Below are 24,494 nucleotides of genomic sequence, written 5' to 3' on the forward strand. Positions count from 1 at the left end.
TTTTTAAATCTGTAGTTAATGATGATTAGTCATATGGTCAAGTAAATTGAGGGAATTAACTGCTTAACCGACCAAATATAATTACATAAAAATTTAAAAAAATTATGACAAAGCCCTCAAGAGGTAGCTAAATGACTGTAAGAATTTGGAGTATTTGAGAATCACACATGCATTTCTGCATATTCCTTCAGTGAAAGCATAATGGGGTTTCAGGCATCTCTAACACACTATGCTGACCATATGAAATCTTCGTCATAGAATTTGCTTTTCAAATATTTGTTAAGAAAATCAAAATCCCACTTCCCAAAAGTAAAACCAGAACGTTTTTATTCACAAACAGAATCTCCAACGCTCTTTGTCCTAAAACCTCATCCAAATGCCCTTTCCCTCCACCTCGCAGTTCCTCCTTTCCCAGTCATCCAATACAACCAAAAACCAAGAATTCTACCATTGTGATAAGCAGGGGCGGAGCTAGCCCATCGAGTACGGGTTTTGTAATTATGACCAATATTTTGGCTAATGGAGTCCATCTCACATAAGCATAAGTATCTTTGCAAAGTGTAGACTTTGTTGGCAATATTTTTTGGGACCCAAAAATATTATATTGTGTGTTGGATATCATTTGCACAAGTTGTATCTCTTCTTTTACACCTAAACAAAAGAAATAACCCCTAAACAAAAGCCAGCATACCTCCAATTCCCTCTTTCTTTTCCTTCTTTGGCTGGCCTATTGCTTCCCCATAGCCACCTTTTTATAGGAGCTAAGAAAATTGCTCATTTTGCCAAAACCATGTCCTGCTCAAATTTGACAATGTTGGTGTCCTCAAAACCATCTCTTTCCGACTCTTCTTCAATTTCTTTTCGCTCTTCTGTCATCCCTTTTCAGCTTCCTAACCACAATTCAGCCTCTTCAACTCTCCTTCTAGATCATCATTTGTCACCCCAGTTCACTGTGGTCCTCGTGAACTACGTGATCAGATTGATTTTTAAAAAAACACCCAGAAAATAACTGAGGCAATGAAACTTGTGGCTGCTGCTAAAGTCAGAAGAGCTTAAGAATCTATTGTGGGTGCTAGGCCTTTCTCTGAGACTTTGGTTAAGGTCCTTTACAATATCAATGAGCAACTTCAAACAGATGACATTGATGTTCCCTCACCAAAGTGAGACCTGACAAGAAAGTGGCTTTGGTTGTTGTCACTGGTGACCATGGACTTTGTGGTGGTTTTAACAACAATCTCATCAGAAAAGCTGAGGCCAGGATTAGGAATTTGGAAGCTCTTGGCCTTGAATACACTATTATCAGTGTTGGAAAAAAGGGTAATTCTTATTTCATCCGCAGGCCTTACATTCCTGTAGATAAGTTTATTGAAGGTAGCAATCATCCCACTACTTAAGATGCTCAAGCCATTGCTGATGATGTTTTCTCACTTTTCGTGAGTGAAGAGGTTGACAAAGTTGAGCTTTTGTACACCAAGTTTGTCTCTTTAGTGAAATATGATCCAGTGATTCACACCTTGCTTCCATTGTCACCAAAAGGAGAGATTTGTGACATCAACGGGCAATGTGTTGACGCTGCAGAAGATGAGTTCTATAGGTTGACAAATTGACAGTGGAAAGAGATGTCGCGAGGATTAAGACAAGTGAATTTTCTCCAATCTTGCAATTTGAACAGGACCCGGTTCAGATTCTTGATGCCTTGTTTCCACTTTACTTAAACAGTCAAATCCTGAGGGCATTGCAGGAGTCATTAGCCCGTGAGCTTGCTGCTAGGATGAGTTCCATGAGTAGTGCAACAGATAATGCAGTTGAATTGAAGAAAAACCTATCTAGAGTGTACAACAGACAACATCAGGCAAAGATTACAAGAGATAGATGCCTTGGTTTAAGCACATTTTCTTATTCTCCTAATGATCGCGCTCCTCGCTTGGTACTCTTTTGTGGGTGATCAATGTCTCTTTAAAGACAATAATCAACCATAGAAAACTTTGATATTGTAATTCTCAAACTCTTACAAACATTGTGATCAAAATGAGAACGTTGTATATTTTGCAACATAAGGCAGGACCCAACTCATCTTTGTATCTCAATATTTATGATGTAAAAGATTCACTTCCTCTTCCTCATATGGGTTTACTAAGTAATAGTGTAAAATAGTACATATATTAGATCGTTCATTTCAATATACTACAATATCAAGTTCTTTATAAGATGGTACAATCTATGCACCATGAAAAAGATTGGTTGCATGAATATATCACTCTTTATAGCAGAATACGTTGTTCTAATCAGTTAGTTGTCTTTGAATGTCTCAAACTTTCATGGATTTTTGTCATTCTGAACGTTATTCATCAAGATGATCTGCTATGATTCTCGAAAGGGACTTTAAGAAACCACTTGGAATGCTTGATCACAAAAGTAAAACATGTCATGTACACTTGAATAAAAACTAGCCAATTCCTGCATATTGTTTGATTTGCTTGTTGGAGAAGTAATAGAAGTTGGCTGGCATTAAACAGGTCAAAGATACATGATGTAACAGTAATATAATAGAAAGCGTAGGAAATCAGGATGGCAATGCTAAATCAGAGGGAGCCAAAGGAAATCAGGATTACAATGCTATCAAAAAGGAAATAAGATCAAGTGCAACTGATATGGAAAGCCAGTTCGTAAATTACGGAGAATTTTAGTAAAAGCAATCGGAAGATTCTGGTGATTGATCAATCAATCCATGTCATAAATCACTCCCTTAATTAGGAAGGCGAAAAGGAAGGAGATCATTGAATCAAGCCCATCTTGTGAGCAAGATTTAGAGGCAACCCTTGGGTCAAATCTCTTAGAATATTCTTGCCTCAGTAAATGGTCAATCTGCAACGGTTAGCTCAAAAAGAAGATTACAAGATCTCAAGACTCTCATATAAGAAGACTAAAAGACAAAAGAAGTTATGCAACTTACCACTATTTATATACCTTTCTAATTCTTAGGAAAAATAATCGTATTCTTGAATTTACAAGTGTGACAAAAGATAGGAAGAGTTAGAAAACAAAACAAGAGTTGTGTCAAGTTTAGACAAACATTGTTGTTGAACATCATTGGTGGTGAACGAACTAAAACCACTACTGTTGTAACGAATTATTAAAGATCTAAGAGAACCCTTGTGACCCAAGAGAACTGGATGTAGGTACCATACCGATACTTAACCAATATAAAATCTTGTGTCTCTACCTTTTTTATTCTGCACAACTTACTTTTTTGTGAATCGAACTTGCTTGAAAAGTTTAGTCGACTAATCCCTCTCTTAGTCAACTAAGGTTTTAATTTGGCTACAATCCCCCCCCCCTTGTACTTTCAATTAGTATCAGAGCGAGGACTCATAATTATTTCCTAACAACAAGTGAGGAAAGGATCATGGCGTCAAACACAGTCGTTGGAGCACTATTTCAAGAAGGAACCTCTCAGGTAAGACCACCCTACTTTAATAGCCAACACTTTTTACACTGGAAAGTGCATATGAAAACATATACGATGTCATACGATATTAAAGTATGGCGTGTGATCAAAAAGAAAAATCTTCCAATTCCACCAAGGAAAGATAAAGATGGTGAGATCATTGTATCATCTGATCCTCTTGACTGAGATGATTACACTGAAGAACAAGCAGCAATTATTTAAGTGAATGCTAAGGCTAAAAATCTCTTGTACAACGCCATAAGCGGTGAAGAGTATGAAAAGATATCAAGTTGTAAAACTGCGAAAGAAATGTGGGACAAGTTAGAAGTCACATACGAGGAACAAACAAAGTGAAGGAAACAAGAATAAATCTCTTGGTTCGTAACTATGAATTATTTCAAATGAAAGATGAAAAATCAGTCGAAGAAATGTTCTCTCAATTCAGCAAAATTCTTGGAAATTTGAAATCCTTTGGTAGACCAATCAGAAGTGGAGAACATGTCAGAAAAATACTAAGAAGTCTACCCACCATTTGGCAACCCAAAGTTATTGCTCTGGAATGTCAAGATCTTGACGAGATGTCATATGATGAACTTAGAGGTGATCTAATTGCTTTTGAGAAAACTCACATAGACTGGAAAGTTCATTAAGAGAAAAGGAAAACAGTTGCATTTAGCACCCAAGGGTGTGGCCTAGTGGTCAATGAAGTGGGTGAGAACCATGAGGTCTCAGGTTCAAATCCCAGCGGAGGCAAATACTAGGTGGTTTCTTCCCATCTATCCAAGCCTTGGTGGATAGAGTTACCTGGTACCTGTTGCTGGTGGGAGGTGGAAGGTATCCCGTGAAATTAGTCGAGGTGCGCACAAGCTGGCCCGGACACCACGGTTATCAAAAACAAAAACAGTTGCATTTAAAGCAACTGAACACGAACACATTCAAGCAGAATGCCCTGAACTGAAGAAGAAACTCAGCAAAAATTTCCAAAAGAAGAAGTCATTTGGAGCATGGAGTAATAAAGAAGAATCTAATCATGAGAAAATTGCCAACATGTGCTTCATAGCCATCAATGAAGACAGTGATGAAGATTCAAGTGAACTTGGTCTCATGGAAGATAAAGGAACAAGTGAGGTACGTTCACCTGTGTCCTAAATGCATTGAACTTCAAGAATTTATTGATATTCCACTTGCAAACATTGAGAAAGTTCTAAACAAGCTTCGAAAGATTCAACGAGAAAAGAAAGACTGGGCACTAAAACTAGAAAAAGACTGGGTACTAAAACTAGAAGTATGTGAAATTGAAAAAGACATTCTTCAAGAAGAAGTTCATGAACTTCAACTTCAACTGAATGGATTACGAAAATCCATCAGTCACAGTTCCATCAAATCAAACCGATCAACTTCTCGTAATAACTCATCTAGAACAAGAATTCATTCTGCATGCATTCATTGTGGCAAAGATGGTCACAACTCTAACCATTACAGGTTTAAAAATAGCAGAGAAAAGACTTCTGAAAGTCTTAATAATCCATCTTGTTTTATTGCGGGAAACCTAGCCATACATCTAACCATTGCAGGTTTAAGAGCAGCAGAAGATGGATTAGGCGACCCAAGGCCTCGAAACAGGCTAACAATCAGAATACTAACCATCCAGGACCCAAGCAGGCTTGGATACCTAAAAATAAGTAATTTATTTTTGCAGGAACACGACAAGAAGATTCAAAAAGAGAAATGGTATCTCGAGAGCGCGTGTTCCAGACACATGACTGGTGATAAACAACTATTCAAGACGGTCACCAAACTAGATGGAGGAACACGCGATGTAGTTTGATTCAAGACGGTCACCAAACCAAGTCCCTCTCGGCTCAACATGTGATGTAGACGAAGATACCTAGTTGATGAACTTGGTTACAACCTTCTCAGTATCAGTCAACTATAAGACAATGACTATAAGTTTTGTTTTAAAAAACATGATTGGTTTATTGAAGACGAATCAGGTAAAGTTATTCTTTGTGGAAATTGAGACATGAATGTCTATACTATCAGTAACATAGATAGCATAGGGAATCAAATTTGTCTAGCCTCTATGATTGATGATCCCTGTGTATGGCATAGAAAGCTTGGTCATGCTAGTATGCATACAATTCAAAAAAAATTCAAACACGATCTTGTCATTGGTCTTCCAAAAGTAGATTTTTCAAAAGACCAAATATGTGACGCATGTCATTTAGGAAAGCAAACTCGTTCCTCTTTTAAAGTCAAAAATATTGTCTCTACTACAAAACCTCTTCAACTTTTATATATGGACCTCTTTGGTCCAACCAGAACTGCCAGCATTGGTGGTAGAAAATATACTTTTGTTATAGTAGATGATTTTTTTCGATTCACCTGGGTTATTTTTCTGAGTCATAAAGATGAAGCATTAAGAAATTTTTAAGTCTTCTGCAAGAAGATACAATAGGAAAAAGGATATTACATCTCTGCCATAAGGAGTGATCATGGAAGAGAGTTTGAAAGCAGAGCTTTTGAAAACTTCTACAATGATCAAGGAATTTCTCACAACTTCTTTTCCCCAAAATCACCTCAACAAAATTGGAGTGGTAGAACGCAAAAACAAAACCTTGCAACATATGGCAAGAACCATGACTGTAGAAAACTCTCTTCCGCACTACTTCTAGGCAAATGTTGTAACCACTGCATGTCACATCATTAACAGATGTCTAATTCGACCTATTCTCAAAAAGACTCCATATGAGCTATGGAATGGAAGACCCAACATCAGTTATTTTCATCCATTTGGATGCAAATGCTTTATCAACAACAATGGAAAGGATAAACTTGGTAAGTTTGATCCAAAAGGTGACGAAGATATTTTTCTTGGATATTCTCCCTCAAGTAGAGCATATAGAGTTTTTAATAAATGAACTTTATCTATTGAGGAATCCATTCATGTTGTGTTTGTGGATACTAACCCTCGCTCAAGGAATGAAAAACTTCCTGAAGATGAGGAAATTTCCATAGTCCCAAAATATGTTCTTACTGGGAAGGACATTCACGATGAGGTGATTAACCAGCAACATCAGTCGACTGACAGCCACATGGAAAACCAGGAATCACCTACTACTGAACAATCAACTCCCATTGAAAAGGAGTCAGTCTCAACCGTCCCAAATGAATGGATCAGTGAACATGGCTATCCCCATAAGTCCATCATTGGAAGTCCACGGGAAGGTATTACCACCAAAAGATCTCAAAAGCTTAACTCTCGCATGGCTTTAATATCACAACTTGGGCCAACAAAGTTGATGAAGCTCTCAAAGATGACAACTGCGTCAAAGCCATGAAAGAAGAAATTGATCAATTTGAAAGGAATAAAGTATGGAACTTAGTTCCAAAACCTTTTGATGCATCTATCGTAGGAACTAAATGAGTTTTCAAAAATAAACTGAATGAATCTGGTCAAGTAGTTCGCAACAAAGCAAGGCTAGTCGCCCAAGGTTACTCACATCAAGAGGGAATTGACTACGATGAAACCTTTGTTCATGTGGCAAGATTTGAATTCATTCAAATACTACTTGCTTTTGTTGCTCATAAAGGGTTCAGACTATTTCAGATGGATGTAAAAAGTGTCTTCTTAAATGGATATATTTCTAAAGAAGTATATGTGAAATAACCTTCTGGGTTTGTAAAACAGTCTACCAAATCATGTCTTCAAGTTATCAAAAGCTAGTCAAACAAGTCTCCCGAGCCTGGTATGAAAGACTAAGCTCTTTTTTGTTAAATCATGGCTTCAAACGAGGTAATATTGATACAACTCTGTTTATTAAGCATTCAAATTCAGGTAATCTTATTACTCAAATTTATGTAGATGATATTATTTTTGAAAGTACTAACTCTGTGTTATGTGAGGAATTTGCTCATACTATGATAGGAGAATTTGAAATGAGCATGATGGGAGAGCTGACTTTCTTTCTTGGATTACAAATCAAGCAATCTTCCAAAGGAATCTTTATTGGCCAAACCAAATACACAAAGCAGATTGTTAAAAAAATTTGGTATGGAGAATGTGAAGCCCAGTGGAACTCCAATGAGTCCGTCAACAATTCTTGAAGAAGACAAAAACGGGAAAAGTGTTGATGAAACTATGTATAGGGGAGTGATTGGACCCCTTCTATGTCTCACGGCTAGTGGACCAGATATAATGTTCAGTTTTTGTAAGTGCAAGATTTCAGTCGATTCCAAAAAAATCTCATTTGACTACAGTAAAACGTATCATTAGATATCTCATCGGGACCACTAAATTGGGTTTATGGTATCTTCATTCTAACAACTTTGATCTAAAAGGCTTTTCAGATGCAGATTTTGCAGGTGATAGGACTGACAGGAAAAGCACTAGTGGTACTTGCCAACTACTGGGAAATGCACTAATTTCCTGGCATAGCGAGAAATAAAGTTGTGTTGCCTTGTCAATTACTAAAGTAGAGTATTTAGTTGTTGGAAGCTGTTGCACTCAAATTCTCTAGATTATGCATCAACTTCTTGATTATGATCTCAATCTTACTTCTACTCCTATTCTATGTGATAACACGAGTGTTATTTGTCTATAAAAAATTATGTGCATCATTCCAGAGCAAAGCATATAGAAATTAAACATTATTTGATTCGTGATCATTTTGCTAAAGGTAATATAATGTTAGATTGATTAATACTAAGTCTCAACTTGCTGATATTTTTACAAAACCTCTTTTGGAAGAATGTTCTTGCCTACTGCATAGTAAGATTGGTATCCTGCCTATTACGTAAAAAATCTGTTAAATATTTGCAAAATATTTTACTTCCTTTTATGAGTTGGCTTAATTGATAGGCTTCATTAATTTGATGTAAGTGTAATTATCACCTTCCATTGGTGCCGCCGAAGTAACTCCTCAAAAGTGTCACTTCAGTTTGTACCCAACCTTTCCTCTAACCAATGCAACCTTTCAATCTTCCAAACGCTTAAATAAGTACCCTCTTCTATCATTCTTCATTACTTTTCACCAAACTCCACTACCATGGCTAAGAGAAACCTCTCATCTTCTACTGTCACAAGATGAAGCAGACCGTTCCAAAAGACCCAAAAACCTGAAGAAACTGTCGACCTTGAGTCATCCCTCGACTTAGACCCTCTCAAAACTAATAATGAGAGTAGTGACTCGTCGAAAGACCAAACTCTAAGCCAGAAAAAAGCCGGTGAGAGATCCATGGATCAAACCCCCCAAAATACATGCATGCAAGAAAGGGAAAGTGGAAAGCACTGATTTTGGGCCGGAGGACAAATTGAACTTCTATGGTCCAACTGAGAAATTGAATCATGTGTATGAAGAACATGTGCGAATGTTCTATACAAATCTGTTTGTAAATGACAAAGATGACTTGGAGTCAATAGTTCTAGGTACTCGTATTATTCTTGATGCATATCAATTTGAGAAGATTTTTTCTGCTAAGTTTTATGGTTATGATGTGTTTGTTCAAAATTTCTGGCCAAAAGATTTTGAAGTGTCCCTAGAAGAGGAAAAAGCTTTCCTGTCTGAAAACCTCCCTAATATTGGCCCTAAAAGTCTTAAGTTTAAACATCGTGTGTTAGCTCATATGATTGCTACTACTCTTATTCCTAAGACTGGATCTTTCAGCACTTTAACCACTAGGGATATTTTTGTCCTGTACAGTCTTGTGAACAACAAAAGACTTGACCGATTTGTATGGACTCGTCAGTATATGCTTGAAAGTATTAGGGTCATATCTTCCTCTGCTACTTGTTTCCCATATGGTCTGCTTATCTCACATATTCTAGAAGTAATGAAGGTGGATCTGGCACCTTTTTCTCCCAAGTTTATCTCAAATACCTATGATAAGACAGTCTTTGCTATGATGGGCTACCCTTTAAGTGAAGATGGATTGGTTAGACATGCCAAGATTGGAAGCACTCCAGTACAAGTTGAGCCAACCATTGAACCCCCAGAACCTCAGTCGACTGCCACCAACAACTTACAGCAAATTCAGTAAGGACTAGATGGAGTAAAAACCACGCTCATTGCCATGAAAGAACAGGTGGACAAGATCAGGGAGGTCACTAAAGAAACAGGTACAGATGTGGCTAAATTTAGGATGGATATGGGAGCCACAAAGAGGCAAGGAATCAGAGAATTCAACTCAATGACAGAGAAAATGGAGAACTCACCAAAGAAGTTGAAACCTCTTATGACTATTTCTGCACCAAAGTAATCAATACCCTGAAATACTTTCTGGGAAGGAACTAAGGCCACTATGTTTGTGTTTAAAAACAATTTCTTTTGGTACTTTTTTTTTTTGCTTTGGTCGATAAGAACCATTACTATGTGCCTAAGTTGAAGGCATAATATATGCTACCTTAACTGGTATGTTCATTATCTGCTATATTACATATTACTTTCTGCATGCACCTTCTTCTTTCCTTTTGATTGATGTCAAAGGGAGAGAAATATTAGAATAAAGCAGAGCAGAGCAACAACTTAGGGGGAGTAGCGTTAGGAAGTGTGCTCTATTTACTCCTTTTGATTGTCATCATCAAAAAGGGGGAGATTGTTACACCTGCATTTCAATGATGACGATAGTGCAAATCTAATCTAATCTACTTGATTGCAAGAAATCAGGATGACAATGCTAAATCAGAGGGAGCCTAAGGAAATCAGGATGACAATGCTAAATCAGAGGGAGCCTAAGGAAATCAGGATGACAATGCTATCAAAAAGGAAATAAGATCAAGTGCAACTGATATAGGGAGCCGGTTCATAAATTAGGGAGAATTTTGGTAAAAGCAATCAGAAGATTCCGGTGATTGATCAATCAAGCCAAGTCGCAAATCACTCCCTTAATCAGGAACGCGAAAAGGAAGGAGATCATTGAATCAAGCCCATCTTGTGAGCAAGATCAGAGGCAACCCTTAGGTCAAATCTCTTAGAATATTCTTGCCTTAATTAATGGTCAATCTACAACGGCTAGCTTAAAAAGAAGATTACAAGATCTCAAGACTCTCATATAAGAAGACTAAAAGACAGAAGAAGTTACGTAACTTACTACTGTTTCTATACCTTTCTAATTCTTAGTATAAACATTGTATTATTGAGTTTACAAGTCTCACAAAAGATAGGAAGAGTTATAAAACAAAACAAGAGTTGTGTCAAGTTTAGACAAACACTGTTGTTGAATATTATTGGTGGTGAACGAACTAAAACCACAGCTGTTGTAACGAATATTGAAGATCTAAGAAAACCCTTGTGACCCAAGGGGATTGGATAGCTTCATCATGACACATACACAAACTCGACCACAAGTACATACTCAATAAGGTTGTATGTGTCTATCCTGTAGAGGTGTTGCTATTCTTTAGTGTATTTTTGAAGAATCCCTACGAAATACTCATGTCACATCCATTGGTGAAACAGGTATACCAAAGCAAATGAAAGATTGATGTAACATAGTCTGCGAGGATTGTTAATACTGCAAAATAAAAGTTCAGAGCAGATGAACAACTAAACGTACTTTTTACTAGACCGTGATTAGAAATTGGACATGTAATGTCATAAACACCAGAAGTAGAGCAGTAACTTCCAGCGAAATTACCACATAAAAATGGGGCATACAAGACATGCAAGAAAAAGATAATTTCTAACTTCACCATGGCTCAGAACATTTCAGTAGTGCTATGACAGAAGCCTCGCTGGAAGTGATTCTCAATGCAGACAGTCAATAAGCCAATGTTATGAAACCAAGACAGGTAAGTTATGTTAAAGCCAGCTGGAAAAGATTCTCACTTGTTCATTACTAGGAGAACACATCCTAAAGCTTGTGGAGAACTCGCCTACACCCCTCACCCCAGGAACACAAATTTAGGCGTATATAATGAAAGCATTCAACCATAGTATTCAAAATTCTCAAATGGCAAGACAATTCAGGTTATCTTCTCACAATTTTATCTACCTTCCAAACCACTATTTCCATGAAAAGCTCTACAATATTGAGTCGCGACTACACGGGTTGCATAGACATTCAAAAGGGATTGCCAGTATCATATTTACATTACCTTTTAAAACTTATTTTAGACCAAGATTGGCTAACTCTTCTTTAGTCATTCTACATCTATTCTGAGCCAATGAGAAACAAAATGCCTTCCTTGTAACTTTATCATCTTGATTTTGCTAAGCTCAATAAGAACATGGAATAGCAGAAATAGGTTTGTGTTCTTCTTCCAAAGTAAGCCATATTTTCACAAGTGTGGACTGCAGACGACTTTCCAATGATCCTATTCCTTCTTACTGAAACAAATTGCTCTTCACTGGTAATTATGATATCAAAGTAAGAACAAAACAAAGATAATGAAGGGTTCACACAAACTAACAGTCCAATAATCTCCAACCAAATCTCTAAAGAGGATTTAAGTGAACTGGCAGTCAGTACTAGAACATTCTGATGGAAAACAAATATAAATGTCGCTGAACCAGACTCCTAAACAATGAACTCAACTTCAAAAGATAGAAACTGGTGTAGCTTTTATCTTCAAAGAATCAACTCTGTACTTACCTGATAGAACCAGTTCAGATTTTTTAGTTTCAGCAGCTAATGCCAATTAACTAAGGGTACCTGAAAGATAGGCATACCAGAAAGAGGAATAGGGATTAGTAGTTCTAAATTAGTTCTTAAGAATGAGGATTTTAGAGGCAATCAATCTACGCAATACGAAGTAAAGTCTCATTTTATTTTATTTTTGCTGAAGGGAGAACTTCAACCTCCATTATATGCACAAGGAGAATATACACCAAAGAAATGTTTAGGTTGTCACTAATGCTTTAGAACTATGAGGATTACAATAGAAAGAGCTCTCACCTGTCACTATTTAAATTCTGTTCAATTCCTTAAATGAAAACAAAAGGAGATTGGATAGCATGCCTCTCATAATATAATACATAGTAACAATGCATGTTTGATAGTGAAATTGTTGAATTGACAGGAAAATGATGCTGTATGAGCCATAACTTACTTCATAGAATGCAGCAAATCTTTTAAGGAATCTTATACAGAGTAAACATTTTGGTCTATATACTTATGTTGTATTTCAAGACTGTTATTTATCAATATATATATATATATATATCATCCTGAACCCAGGATGCAGAATCATGACAGTAACAATAAGGAGACATAAAAATCCAAAAATTATGTCACAAACTGCATGATCATAATTTTATAGCTATACCATTCGCCATAATGACAGTGACTAAATGCAAATTAAGCACTAAGATGCAATAAAAGCAACTACCTGATGTCAAGAGTCACAAGATATTTGTGCATTTTTACTGCCTTATATTCTCTAAAGCAATAATTACCAAGAAACAGAATTTCCTTAAGAGGATTACTTCCATCAACAGTCATTTAACACTTAAACTAGCATCAAACTTAAAATGCAGTAAACTCAGCATTAAATAACACAATCGCTCCTCTCAAGAACTAAAATAGATTCAGGCGCATGCACATATATTATAAACATAAAAACAAAAGCTAAATATATGACTTTATTCATAAAATTTTCCTACAATTCTTCGCACTAATTAATACATATATCTCCATTCCATAAAGTGAACATAGTCCATATATTCTTTTCAACTTTTTTTATTTATCATATGTGTACATGATTCAAGTCGAAAAACAGTAAGTTCAATTAAACAACTAGATCCCCCTCTGGCAGAGTCATGGGGATGAAAATTGGTGCAACAGCACTGAGCTTCTGTCTATGAAGGCATCGGGGGCGGCTGTTTCGGATCCTCAAATTGAAGCAGGGAATGCCATCAATTGTTGACAGATCTATTACGGCACGGGGAATTTGTTGGTACAGTGCCAGTTGGGCTTGAGAATCGTGGAGCCTTGATTTAGCAGTGATTTTAGAGTACCTGATTTGGGCAAGTGCACCTGGTTTGAGGTACGTGTAAAATGATGGTGCTGAAGAAGATGTTTTCCTGATAATGGGTTTCATTTTTGGGCACAGAGAAGTTGTGGGGATTTTGGCAGTCAGTAGAAACCCTAGTGGAATTTGGGAGAATAGAATGAGTGGGGAGATGGGGTTTGAAATAAGGAGGTTGAAGGAGCGGGAAATTAGTGGCGCGGGAGAAAATTATTATTGGTCCTCAATACGTACTTTGAAAAATCCCCTCCAAAAGCCTCGAAAGGTTTTATCGCTCCGTCATAATTTTTTTCTTTTTAGTTGTATCACTCTTTGATTATAATTAGTCATAGGAAATCATATACTCTTGTTTTTTCTTTTGTTTGGATAAGTTTATATTAAGTATTTTTTTAACTTTGGCAACATCAAAAGTACTTTACACCAAAAGTCAATTTATAATTTGATTAATGTTTTATTATTTTATTTTTAATATCTTTTATAATCCTCGAAATATGCTTTCTAAAACAAAACCCTTAACTCTCTCTCCATTTCATTTTTGTCATTCGTCCTTTTTATGTCACAACAACGATAAATTCAAACAGTACTCTTATTTCGATAAACAACCTTAAGTCATTGCGGTCATTTTAAGAGAAAAAGTGTTCAGCATGTTTTACCAACTACACTCACTACTTGGTATCTATGTCAATATTTATTTAATTAAAAAATAAAATAAATATCACTAATAATTTATTTGAGTTATAAATTAAAAAAATTTCAAAAAAGTTATTAAGAATGATTAACATTGATAATATTTAGTTAGATCCACAAAGGAAGAAATTATGTCATAAAGAAATTCAAGGTACATTTTACAAATGGTCATATAACTATGACTTTTTTCACCAAAGTCATCTAACTTTTTTTTCTCATACAAAAATCATAAAACTTTCACTAACTCACATAAAAATCATAATGACCCGGTAGTATTTTTTTATTTCACGTTTTATCATTTTTTATTTTCAGTCTAATGAATAATAATCCAATTAAAATATGAGGAAGTTAGCACCTCAAGGCCACTTGATCTCCTCCATATGGATGTGTGTGAACCTATGAGGGTGCCAAGTAGAGGAGGAAAGAAGTACATTTTTGTTATAGTGGATGACTATTCTAGATTAACCTAGACCTTGTTCTTCAGAACCAAGGATGAAACTTTTCCATTATTTGTTGCCTTAGTGAAGAAGATCCAAGTGAAGTTGAGCCACAATGTTGTGTGTATAAGATCTGATCACGGCACAGAGTTCGATAATGCAAAATTCGATGAATTATGTGCTGAAAATGGCATAAGTCATAATTTTTCAGCTCCAAGAACACCTCAACAAAAATAGTGTTGTGGAGAGAAAAATTAGGACTCTTGAAGACATGGCAAGGACAATGTTGATTGACAGTGGCATTGTTAAAAATTTATGGGCAGAAGTAGCTAACATTGCATGTTATTTGGTGAACATGTGCGTGATCAGGGTCCCTCCTGAACAAGACTCCGTATGAACTGCTGAATGGGAGGAAACCCAAGCTAACACATTTGAGAACATTTGGCTGCAAATATTTTGTCCTCAACAATGGTAAGGAAGCACTTGGAAATTTTGACGCCAAAAGTGATGAAGGAATCTTTCTGGGCTATTCATCACAAAGCAAAGTCTACAAAAAAAGAACTCAATATGTTGAGCAAAGCATACATGTGTTCTTTGATGAATCACACCACTTATGTGGGAAGGATTCATATGATAAGATTGATCAAGACGAAGAGCAGTCAACAGTTCCTGGTGAAGTCATTGACATGGCAAATGGAAAGGCTGACATGATGAGTTACGTCAAGGAATCAAATGATGATGATGCGGCTGTATCTCCAGCTGATGTAGAGGAACCTGGTCCCTCAATCACAACAACTGAAGCTGAGAACAGAGTTGTTGATGCTGTGCAATGAACCTCAGATGTTAAGCTGAAAAGCGGGACTCATGTCAACCATGGGGCACATTCAAAAGTACCTGGACCCTCTCACAATAAGATTCAGGTGTCTAACTGGAAGCACAAAAGTTCACACCCTCTTAAAAATGTGATCACTCTTCTTGACTCAGGGATTCAAACTAGATCAAAGTCAACAAACTCACTTGCTTTCTCAGCCTTTCTCTCTCAAGTTGAGCCCAAAATATATCAAGGAAGTATTGAAAGATGCTGACTAGATTAGTGCTATGCAAGATGAACTCCATCAATTTGAGAGGAACAACGTATGGCACTTGGTTCCTCGACCTGCTGACAGAACCGTTATAGGAACCAGGTGGGTATTTAGAAAGAAACTTGATGAGTTTGGAAACACAACAAGGAACAAAGCAAGACTAGTAGTTCAAGGCTACAATCAAGAAGAAGGGATTGACTGTGATGAAACTTTTGCTCCAGTTGCTCGAATGGAGGCCATCAAAATCCTCATTGCCTTTGCATCTCATATGGAATTCAGATTGTTCCAAATGGATGTCAAAGTGCATTTCTGAATGGCTTTCTAAAAGAAGAAGTTTTTGTCAAGCAACCACCTGGTTTCGAATGTCATGAGCATCCTGAGCATGTTTTTAAACGCGACAATGCCTTATATGGGCTGAAGAAGGCTCCTCATTCATTATATGAAATGTTGTCCAAATTTCTCCTAGAAAATGGCTTTACAAGAGAAAAAATGACAATACCTTATTTCTGAAGAAATAGGGGAGGAGCCTGCTCATTGTGCAAGTTTATGTTAACGATATCATCTTTGGTGCAATAAATGATTCGTTATGTGAGGAATTTGCAAAGCTCATGGGAAGTGAGTTTGAAATGAGCATGATGGGGGAATTGAATTTCTTCTTGGGCCTGCAAGTCAAGAAAACTCCTAAGGGCACAATGATAAGTCAGCAGAAGTACATCAAAGAGCTTCTGAAGAGATTTAAAATGGAAAGCTCAAAAATCATTGATACTCCTATTGCCACTGCCACTCGTCTAGACATGGATGAACCTGGTTCCCCTGTGAACGAGACATTGTACAGAGGCATCATTGGGTCACTCTTGTATCTCACAGCAAGCAGGACAAATATGGTTTTCAGTGTGGGACTATATGCCAGGTTTCAATCAAATCCAAAGGAATCTCATCTCAAGGCTGCCAAGAGGATCCTGAGGTATCTAAAAGGAACGCATGACCTGGTTCTCTACTATCTCTTAGGAGACAATTTTGACTTGATCGGGTATGCTGACGCTGATTACGCTGGTTATCTGGTGGATAGGAAAAGCACTTCTGGCATGGCACACTTTCTGGGGTCGTGTCTAATTTCATGGTGTACAAGAAAACAAAACTCAATGGCTCTTTCAACTGTAGAAGCTGAGTATGTGGCAACTCCCTCTTGTTGTGCTCAATTGTTGTGGATCAAGCAGCAGTTAGAAGATTTTGGCATATTTTCTGATTGTGTGTCATTACTGTATGATAACACCAATGCTCTCAACATAGCAAAGAACCCAGTTCAGCACAAGAGAACAAAGCATATTGATGTGCGACATCATTTTCTCATAGACAATGTTAAAAAAGGGCTTATCTGCATGAAGTTTTGCAGCACAAAAAATCAAATTGCAGACATCTTCACCAAAGCACTGAGCAGAGAATACTTTGAAAAGAATCATTTGGCACTTGGGTTGATAAAATCAAGCTGAGAACTTGGTCCCTCGATGATTGGCTATGAAAGAAATGAACAGGTAAAATAGCTAAAAAGTATTTTCTGGCAAGGTCTAACTCATTTCTATACCGTTACAGGTAGACATGCATGGCGATTACAGAACAAACAAAGAGCTAATGGTATTGCACTTTGGTAAAAGGATGAGGCTCATATTTACGTTGTCAGGGAACCTGGTTCCTTTGACACAGGTTAGTAGTTCCTTTGTACTCTCATGCACAACTTTTTAAACGGCTAAAAAAGGTTCCACATTATTAAAATGTTAGTTTTCCCTTTTCCCCTTTTTAGAACCCAAGCGTCCTACCGTTACGAAACGACCCGTGTACCTAGAAAATCAATACCCATTCCTAACCGGTCCCTTGCCCCCCCCCCCTTAAATAAACCCAAATGTTGTCACTCTCATACTATTCACATCAAAACCCAAATTCCCCTTTCTCTCAACAACCAAACACTTTCTTCTTCCATAAACTCTCACTACACTCCACCATGTCTGAGAATCTCGAAGCCTCAAATGTCCCCAGTATCGTCCCCACTGTGTCTTCATCTCTTGAAGCACCGGTGACAAAGTCTAAGTACCATATGCCACCCAGTCCAAACCCTAAGCAAGATTTCCAACCACCCACTGCCTCTTCTCCAACCCAATCAAGTTTTGGTTCTCATCGGAGTCATAAAACTTCGTATCCCAAGAGGTTTATGGCTACGACCTCTCCTTCTGCCTCACCGAAAAAATGGCTGAGGGAGAAACAATAGAGGGAGAAGAAAATCAGGAAGTCTACAGTTGGAAGATATTTCTTGGCCTCAATTTGAATGTTGCCGATTCTACAAGTAATATTCTTCTTATGCCTTCTGAGTTTACTTTGGGGTTAAAAGAACAAGAGGCCATAGAGAATATGTTGTCAATAGCTGTTGAGGGATGTTTAGTTTGTGGTTATGAAGGTGTGTCTGAAACCAATAGGTCTCAGGAGGAAAGGTGATAGTCTACAAGAAGAGAGTAGGGAACTGGTGCCTGTCAAAAATCTAGCACCTGAAAGTACTACTGGGGAACCACATGAGGGACATGATCCCTCCGCCCAAGAGGAGCCCTCTGATCCTACTTGGGATGAAACCCCTTGTTCTTCAAAAGAACCCCAAGTCAGTACTGATCCTGCTCCCTCTCTTAATTTCTATGTCGATCCATTGCCATTGTCTCTCCTGAGATGAGATCTCTGTCTGAGAAAGAGCGTGAGGATAGTGAAGAAGACTATGACAATATGGCTCTTGCAAGCTTTATTAGTTCTAGGAGTAGAAGGGCAACTCCCAAAATGCCCACTCCTAAAAGACCTACTACTAGGCTGCAAAAGAAGGAAGCTCTTGAGTCAGCTCTGAAGAAAAATAAGAAAGAAAAGAAGAGGAGAAAGTTGGTGAAGGGTGGAAAGTTAGTACATGAAGAGGTAGTGCCTACAACACTTGTTGTTGACGTTGATGACGAGGTGAGTGAGGAACCCAGTCCCTTAATTCGTAAGTCCTCTAAGAAACCTACTGTTCCAAAATCTAGGAAAGAGTCATCTGTGAGAGTGATGAAGGTTAGTAATGTTGAAGTGGGAGAGTTTGGCGAGAAAGTGGCTGAGGAGTCTGGAGAGAAAGTGTCTGAGAAATCTACAGAGAAAGAGAAAAGTGTGAGAAAATCAGTGAAACAGAAGGCTGGTGCCAATGAGGAACCTGGTTCCTCCAAGAAGGCCAAGGTGGGTGTGGCCAAGAATGAAGGAAGGGAAAATCTGAGAAACCAGAAGGTGTTGTGGGGCAGAACATTTGCCCCTGATATTCTTAACATGACAGGAATGTGCCAACTGGTTGATATATGTGAATTTCAACAGTGGACACATTTGTTCACAAATGAGAGTCTTAAGGTGTATGAGGCAGAGGTGTGCAGTTTCTATGCTGACATTTTCACAATCGAGGATGACAACATCTGCATGAAGGTGAATGGTGTTGACTTTGTGACGGATGAGCCTGTGTTGGGAACCATCTTGGGAGTGCCTACTGACGGAATATCCTCCATTGGGGGGACTTGTTCTTCAAACTTTAGAAATGCCATATCTCTGCCTCCCCCTTCCAGTGCTCCTTAAAATCATTTTCTTCCCAGTGTCAAGTTCAAGTTGTCTGTCCTCTATTTTGGTCTCCTTTGTTTGGATATGTTTAGTGGCTGGTATTTTTTGTTGTTTTATTTTGTGGATGATTATGTAACAAATGGCACTGCTTCCTATTTATTTCCAAAGTTAATGAATATCCCGTTCTTTTGCTATGCATGCTTTGCTCTTCTGCTCTGGTTTTAGTCATGTTTGTGTGCATACATGTGGCATGAGTTAAGCTTGCTTGACTTCTTTTTTCTTATTACTTGTTACTAATCTTTTTATGATGCCAAAAGGGAGAAAAGTAATTGAGGGGGGAACAGAGGGGGAAACATGTTCAGAGGGATTATGAAATTATTTTTGGTACTATTTATGGTACTCTGGTTCTCAGGGGGAATTTTAATTATAAGTTTGTCATCATCAAAAACGGAGAAATTGATAAGTTATGTGTCATGTTATATTTTGATGATCTAATAAACTTAATGTTAAGAACCAAATGGGAAACATGCTCCACATCCTCAAAGTGCTCAAGATCAACAAGTCTCAAGTCTGGGACATGTTCCAACACTCAGAGTCAAAGAAACAACAGAGGGAACAAATGGACATCAGTTCCCTTGCTGATTGTACCGGTCAAACCCCACAGTTGTAAAGTTGCAGCAACTATTTCTCTGCACACGCAACAGTGCAAACATTGCACCAATCACTTTATGGGGAATGCCCTTGTACCAAACATGATTACACCATTCAAGTGATGTCACTTATGTAATATTAACATGAAGCAAAGGCAAAACATCACACCTGCACATTCTAGAATTCATCAAACTTTCTCTCAAGTTTGTTTCCAACTTGCAAGTGACATTTAAGGCATCAAGAACAAAGAACAATATAACGAAGGACCAGTTTCCTGCATTGAGTCATTATATGTCCTTAGTTGTGTTACACCTTTGTTAAAGTGATTTACTTGTAATTCCTACGTAGCTTAGTTAGAAGCATTGTATAGGAAACCTTTTGTAAAATCATAAACTTTGTGTTTGTATCTTGGCTAGAGTTAGTCGAGTTGTAAGCTTTGTAATAGAGTTATTACAAGTTAGTGAGGGATTAAAAGGTTAATTCCTATGTTACAATAGTTTATAATCTAAAGTTTTCTCAGTAGTGAAGTTGAAATCCTACGAGTGTAGGTCGTGGTTTTTAATCCCGTGAGCTGGGAGTTTTCCACGTAAAACTCTATTGTGTTATTTACTTACTGTTGTGTGTGTGTGTGTTCTGTGGAAACTAATAGAGAACCTAGTTCTCTATATAGTTTGGTGGACTCTTAGTTTCTATTAGTAAAAAGAGGATCAAACACAGTGCTGAGGAGACCATATTTTTCTTTATTGAGAACATTTTTCCTCCAACAGGCAAGTAGAGATTTTGTAGAACTTCCCGCTCTCATACAAAATAACAACAACAACAACAACAACAACAATTGTGCCTTACTCCCAAATTAGTTGACGTCACCTATATGAATTCTCACTTCTCCCTTTAATTAAGCTCAACTCATATGCTTTCCTAAGTAATACCTCTATCCATACCTTCTTTCATTACATTTGCTATGATGTTTGCATATTACTAGGATAACAAGGATGAAAATGGAATCCTTTTCATAACGAATAGCACTGAAACACACTTGATATGCTTGAGTTGGGAAATAAATATCTCAACTGTAAATACTTATATTCGAGTGATCTTGTCCTGGATGGTTTAACAAAGTGTTGACCCTGGTTTTTGACATATATATATACACTAATATGTTGTACATAACTTGTTGCAATGTATACTTTGCACCTCTTCTTTTGCATTGATTAGCAATTTTTCTTTGAATTTCTGGGAGTGATTGTTAGGAATAAACCCCCACAGAAATAATATTCACAGTAATAAAAGTAGAATAATAACGTAGCACCGAGATATGATGATCAATAATAATAAAAGAGTGACAACGACACTAAGGTTCTTACGTGGAAAACCTTTATGAATAAGGGGAAAACCCACGGCCCTGAGAGGAGCAACTGACATCACTATAGCAAAGAATTTTATACTTTATAGATCCGAGTAAAATACACCAAAGACCACTACAACACTTAAAAGAAATAACCCTCTTTTGATATTCCACCTCACTACAATATCGCTCACACTCTCTATTTTTCTCACAGACTATTTTCATATACCCAGTTTGTGATGCCTCACTTTTTCTTTCTCTCTTTGTTGGTGTGTTTGAAGAAGTGAGAGAGATCCTCCTTTTATAGGAGCAAAATACGTAGCCTCCAAGAATGCTACAGGTTTGGCTCCAAGAAAGAGTTGCTAGCCAAGTTTTATTTCATAGGCACGTGCCTATTGTTGAATAGGATGGACCCTACAAATTTTCCCCTCTAGTCTTATCACCTGAAGGAGGTAACACTGGGGTTGCTAGTTTGAGTGCATGCCAAAAAGTTCTTTGCATAGCTCAAACTTGTCTCTGTGTACCACCTTGATCAGCATATCTGAAGGATTCTCACTTGTATCGATCTTCTTGACCTGCATAGATCAATCCTCTATCTTTTCTCGAATCCAGTAATATCTCACGTCGATATACTTCGTCCTTGCATGATACATGGTGTTTTTGCTCAGGTCTATTGCACTTTGACCATCACAATAGACTACATACTCCTTTTGATGCAATCCAAGCTCTCGAAGAATAAATTTCAGCCATTCCATCTCCTTGCCAGCTTCAGTAGCGACAATATACTCTGTTTCAGTTGTAGAGAGTGCGATACACTTATGCAACTTTGACTGCCATGATATAGCTCCTCCTGAAAATGTGAACAAGTATTCAGTGGTAGATTTACGTTTATCAATATCACCTTCCATACCAGCATCCATGTAACCCTTCAAGATTGGATTAGATACTCCAAAACACAAACAGTCTTCAGAGGTACCTCTGAGGTACCTGAGTATCCACTTGACTACTTCTAGTATTCTTTTCCAGGATTTTCAAGGAACCTACTAACAACACCAACGACATGAGAAATATCTGGTCTATTGCATACCATTGCGTATATCAAGCTTCCGACTACTGAAGAACAAGGAAATCTAGCCATGTTCTCTTTCTCCTCAATTGTTATAGGACATATATTCTTGCTCAATTTTAGATGACCAGCAAGAGGTGTGTTGACTGGTTTAGCACTTTTCTTGTTGAAGCGTTCCAGTACACGTTCAATGTACTTCTCCTGAAATAGCCACAACTTTCTGCTTGTTCGCTCTCAAACTATCTTCATCCCTAGAATTTGTTGTGCTGGGTCCAAGTCCTTCATATCAAATGACTTGGACAGATCTCTCTTCAATTTTGCAATCAGCTCCTTGTCTTATCCTACAATCAACATGGCATCCACATACAATAATAATATAATAAAATTATTATCAAAAAATCTTTTGAAGTATACACATGGATCAGAATAGGTCTTTATATATGTTTGATTTTTTATGAATGAGTCAAACTTCATGTATCATTGCCTTGGTGCCTCCTTCAACCCATAAAGACTCTTATTCAATTTACACACAATGTGTTTCTTTCCAGCTACTTCAAATCCTACTAGCTGCTCCATGCAAATCTCTTCTTCCAAATCTCTGTGAAGAAATGCAGTTTTCACGTCCAACTGCTCCACTTCAAGATCTAGGATAGCTGCTAAGCTTAAAATTATTTGAATATAAGTTATTTTGACAACAAGTGAGAAAGTTTCATCAAAATTAATACCTTTCTTCTGTTCGAAGCCTTTAACCACCAATCGAGCTTTGTATCTGACCAGCTTGCCATTTTCATCTTTTTTGAGTTTAAAGACCCACTTGCATTTGAGTGGTCTTTTACCCTTGGGAAGTTCAACCAACTTGTGCGTGCCATTTTTCTATAGAGATTTAATCTCTTTTTGCATGGCTTTCATCCACCAGTTCTTTTCTGGATGGGACAACACCTCCTTAAGACTTTCTGGCTCCCCCTCACCACTGATGAGGACATATTATGTGGAAGGTTACCTACGATACTCTACCCTTGGCCTTTCTAATCTCCTTAGAGGTTGAGGTTGTTCTTCTCCCTGAGTGGGGTACTCCACTTGTTTGACATCATCATCAAGTTTCTCCCCCTGCTTAATAACCTTATCAGGTTGCTCCCCCTACTCGACAACCTCATCGGTCATACTTTCTGCACTTGTGGGATGGTTAGAAATAGAAGGAATGGTAACAAAGTTAGAGATTATACCATTCTTGGACTTTTCTAACTGGTCATCTGCAGTTCCAAATTCACTTTCTCGAAAGACTACCTCTCTGCTTCTGATGACCTTCTTTAGAGGATCCCACAATCTGTATTTGAACTCTTCATCTACATATCCAATGAATATGTAGGGAACGAATGTATCATCCAACTTGGTTTTCTACTGCTTTGGTATATGTGCAAAAGCTCTATAACCGAACACCTTCAAATGCGAGTAGGATACCTCCTTGTCGGTCCAAACTCTCTCTGGGGTGTCAAACTCCAATAGAACTGATGGACTCCTATTTATCAGGTAACAGGCTGTCTGAACTGCTTTACCCCAGAATGACTTGGCAGTTTCGTTATGCCGAGCATGCTTCTCACCTTCTCAACAATGGCGCAATTCATCCTCTTAGCTACACCATTGTGTTGTGGGGTTCCAGAAACTGTCTTTTAATGTCTTATCCAATGGCTCGAACAATACTCTTCAAATTCCCTTGAAGTGTACTCACCTCCATTGTCAGTTTGGAGACGCTTTAGCTTTCGACCTGTCTCCCTTTCCACCAAGGTATGAAACTTCTGGAAAACTTGAAACACCTGATATTTGGTTTTCAAGATATAAACCCATAATTTACGTGAAGTATCATCAATAAAAGTAATAAAATATTTGTTACCGCCCATTGATTCAATTTCCATTGGACCACAAATATCAGAATATACTAAATCAAGCATATTCAATTTTTTTTAGACGATGTCTAAAATGAGACTCTATGTTGCTTACTAAATAAATAGTAGTCACAAGGTTTTACCATTGTACCTTTGGAAAAAGAGATGAATGATTTCCTGCCAAGAATCTGCAATCCCTTCTCGCTCATATGACCCATTTTTTGTGCCGCAAATCTACATAAATCTCATATTGTGCCGCGTTCAATTCACCTTGGCATAATTCTGCATTTGTCATGTACAACGTGCCATGAGAAACTCCCTTTGAAATCACCAA

General features: G+C 37.6%; 1 pseudogene; it reads left to right on the plus strand.

The window, feature by feature from the left end:
• Nucleotides 1-790: 790 nt before the first annotated feature.
• On the plus strand, nucleotides 791-15,372 carry LOC107765957 (ATP synthase gamma chain, chloroplastic-like; annotated as a pseudogene).
• Nucleotides 15,373-24,494: the final 9,122 nt, after the last annotated feature.

This window comes from Nicotiana tabacum, chromosome 17 (genome assembly GCF_000715075.1).
Source record: "Nicotiana tabacum cultivar K326 chromosome 17, ASM71507v2, whole genome shotgun sequence".
NCBI lineage: Eukaryota > Viridiplantae > Streptophyta > Magnoliopsida > Solanales > Solanaceae > Nicotiana > Nicotiana tabacum.